A 3,909-nucleotide genomic window follows, 5' to 3' on the forward strand; every position below is an offset into this window, starting at 1 on the left:
CACACCCACACCATACACACACACAATCCCAAGTACTCAACCCCACTCCCAACTCTGTCCACTCTCTGCCCCCCTCCACCACCTCATCCAAACTCTGTGCTCCCCTCCAGCCCTTTGTTCAAGTCCTCAACTGCCCCATACCTCAAGTAATCACCCCCCCTTCCAACCTCGAGTCCTCAATCACCCCCTTCCCAACGTCTCAATCTCTCCTCCACCATTACCCCAACTCTCTTTCCTCCCCTGCTTATTTCTTCCTGTTCTTTAACAACGTTACACAGGGGGGGGGGGGCTTTGGCACATGAGAAGGCCATTCGACCTATCATGTCTGTGTTGTTCCTGTCCCCATTTGTTTAGAACAATGTTAAAAGTAAATAAAGATGGAATGCTAAATTCACAATCACTTCCCTTATTTTTGCCTTCTCCTCCTCACGATAATTCACAGACTGGTATTTTTGTGTTTGTTTGTTTCTGGCACGACTCCTCCTCCAGTTGTAGGCTGATAACATCCCGACATACTGCATCGGATGAGCATGACTCAAATTAGTGTATATAGGTGATTTTATCTTTCCTGGTGGTCTTGGGGGAACCTACCTGGTCTTAAAGTGTGTGTGTGTGAGTGTGTGTGTGTGTGTGTGTGTGTGTGTGTGTGTGTGTGTGTGTGTGTGTGTGTGTGTGTGTGTGTGTGTGTCTGTGTGTGTGTAAGTTTAGGCAAATATTCTCACATTGTCGTTTTGATGACAATCAAACACTAAAATGTTTTAATTTTAAGCTCAACGAAATTCTTGCCAGAAACACAAATAATATGCAAGTTTTATGCTACATTTACTTTCACATGAAAGGAGGAACTGAAAGGAAATGGAAGCAATGCAAGTTCACACTGTTTAACATATACCTTTTACAAATCATCACAACGTCATTGACTTGCTGACCATTCATCCACAAGTCTAAAATCTAAATAAGTCACAGAACTCACCAGAACTTAAATATGTTTTCATAGATTTATTCATAAAAACTCAGACATGGGAGGAAAAGCAATTCATCCTCTTGTTTTTTGCTAAATTAATGAAATTGTTTGTTGGTAAAGTTAACTCAACTTGAAGTCAAACGATAGTTAATTGAAGCCACCAAACTAATTGTAGTAAACTGGTCCATAACATGACCCAATGAGGCCGGTCTTGGAGATTGCTATCACCGCAACATCTCCTGCCATCACTGGAGCAGAGAGACCTTCACAAACTACAGCCGGGGAGATAGTTTGTGTGAATGAGGATTGTTAATTTTTTTTGGTGCCACGGGAGTTGTGCGGTCCCGTCAGGCTCTTGGCTCAAGGCCTGCTCCAGCGGTGCGCCATGAGGCCTGCCAATCGCCCTCGTTAGGCGGCCGGGGAGTGCAGGCGTGCAGAGCGGCTGCTGAGCAGTGTTTAAACTCGTGATGCAGAGGCGGCGAGACGTGGCCCTCTGTCTTCGTGGCAACCCACAGCCTGGCAAGAACTCAACCTGGTGCGTGTAAAGCCGGGACGCTGGACTTGATTTTAGCACAGCGTCTTCCCGCCATGTTGGATTTCACGAATAACCGAATGAATGTTTTTTTCAAGAAATACACTCTTAACCTGGAAGTTCACTGAATCTGTGCACCCATGTGGAGTCTGAACTTCCCAACAGTGCATCAGTTGCCATATTGGAAAGAAGTGACTTGTTCACAGCCTTGGAGATGTGTCGTCTTGCACAATCCACATTTTGGATTCACTCGAGCTTGTATGTATATATATATATATATATATATATATATATATAGTGGAATTTTTTTGCCCAATCACACCACCTTCTGCTCCATCCATGCCTCTTCTCCCACTCCAACAACATCTTTCTCTCTCTCTTTAACAATCACTCTTCAATTTCCTTTCTCAATTTCGCAACCTCTTTCACCATGCCCTCCATCACACCTTGCTTACGTAATAAATAAACAGCCCAATAATGTCGTGTATCACCTTTGAACCTTTCAAACAGGGTCCGTCTCAAAGACTCCAAGCATATATTTGCCCCCTTTTAATATGTCTCCATAGGGGCTGGGAAAAAAGCTTCTGTTGGCTCTCTGGACCTTCTCCAGCTTTGCCATTACTGTAATGAATCCTCTTGGCTTCCCACCCCCCCCCCCTTCCTTTTTATACCCGCTTGAATCACTTATATGTACACAGGTGGGGAGAGCTGAATGCTGTTGGGAGTATTCACCAGAGAATAAAACTGAACACGGGACAGCCTTTGTCATAAATCCGTCGACAAGGCATAAACGTCCCGTCTTGTGTGTCAAAGCTCCACAATGGCACATTTGTGGTGTGTAACAAAGGGTGAGAAGAGTGGCATATTCACCATTGCTGGGCCCATATTCACTTGCAAATGAATCCTTTCGTTGTCATATAGTGCCCAGAGTTTTTATAACCCATTTATGGATTAAGTGAATGGGACACCTGGCAACAGCTACATTATGGTACTTGGAGAACTCTGGGCATAGACCTGGAACTTCTGGATTCTGCAGCCTCCACAACCAGACAGGTTTTATTAGTAAAACTGAATGGGCACAAAGGGTAAACCAAAATTATTATATTGCATATTCTTACAAAATTTTTACATCTTACGATATAAATCGTATGCGGCGGAGGTTGAGTTACCCAGCCATGGAGGATGGATTTTAGTAATGCTGTGGAGGGTCCTTCCAGAACCGAACTACTCATGGTGATAGCAAAAGGACACCAAGTTGATGTGGAAGAGAGCACATGAACACAAGCCTGGGAGGGGAAAGCGGAGTAAAAAGATGAATGCACCAATTTCCCAAGACTTCCCTTTTCACATTAATAATTCCTCTCTGGAACACTGAACCTGCTGTTCAATCAAATGATTGCTGTGGGATGAACAACTCATAAATACATAAAAAAACTAATTTCTGTTTTTTTCAGCAGAAGGTATAAAAGTAATGGGTCTGTTTTTTTTTTAATCAGAAGGAATGGGTCAGAATGCCAGGTAGTTCATTCACTGGAAAAAAAAAAATCTTGCAAATGTTTCCAAGTGTTTGTGTGTTTCGTTGTGTGGGTTGTTCTTTCATGGCCGAACCGTAGCACCGAGAGGCCCTAAATTTTGGGTCGAGGTGCTTCAGAAACTGCGCAAGGTTTTAAACTACTATTTGTTGGCTTTCACATCCGTTTTGAGGCCACCAAAGGCCGCTATAAAGTGTATATTGGGATGTCGGGTCAGGCAGTGCTGCTGCCAGCCCGCAGGCAAAAGGTAACCACCATGAGGTCAATAATTCCATGTTTTCAATGTCAAACACGTCCCGAAACCACCGCCGGGAAAAGCTCACCCAGCCGAGCAGCACGGGGTATCCCCGCTCCTCTCCCCCTCAGGCAGTGCCAGGTGTCTCCCTGCAAGTAAATGAACATAATAATATGCCAAAAAATGGGTTGGACTAACACAGGCTTGATGTTGGCAACATCAAGACAAAACATGAAATTTATAGTATGGAAGTTGACATTCGGAGATAGTTACTGCCATTCCGAAAGGAAAACTATGCCTGGTGTTGGCTTAATGGTTTGGCTGGTGGGCTTGGGATCCTAGGATCCTGAGTTCAAATCCCCCTCAGCTGTTGAATTAATACCAGGTGGGGTTGACTCTGCCTGTCATCCTTCTGAGGTCGGCAAAATGTGTGCCAGGTTGCTGTTATCATGTGTCGGAGTGGCAACCTGCCCAGGATTGCGCCAACTAGCCAAGGAGACTGCTTTGGCAGCACCAACGCTCTGCACAGAGTATGGTCCTAATGGATGGATGGATGGACAGGAAAACTGAGCAGAGCTGTGTCAATGAGGATATGTTGGATAAGCAGGAGTCTTGATGTGACGGTTGAACACATTTTAAAGATGCT

General features: G+C 44.5%; 1 long non-coding RNA gene across 2 annotated transcripts in view; it reads right to left on the reverse strand.

The window, feature by feature from the left end:
* Positions 1 to 2,172: 2,172 nt before the first annotated feature.
* The window catches only part of LOC147027606 (uncharacterized), a 37,861-nt gene continuing 36,124 nt past the window's right edge, over positions 2,173 to 3,909 (reverse strand). For both annotated transcript variants that reach the window (XR_015057133.1, XR_015057132.1), the window contains 2 exons: positions 3,352 to 3,412; positions 2,173 to 2,782 (listed from right to left, as the gene is read on the reverse strand). This is a non-coding gene — a long non-coding RNA (uncharacterized LOC147027606). The remainder of the gene's footprint in view (positions 2,783 to 3,351; positions 3,413 to 3,909) is intronic.

Source organism: Eptatretus burgeri, chromosome 4 (genome assembly GCF_056783735.1).
Source record: "Eptatretus burgeri isolate ZD-2024b chromosome 4, Ebu_testis_v1, whole genome shotgun sequence".
In the NCBI taxonomy this organism is placed as follows: Eukaryota; Metazoa; Chordata; class Myxini; order Myxiniformes; family Myxinidae; genus Eptatretus; species Eptatretus burgeri.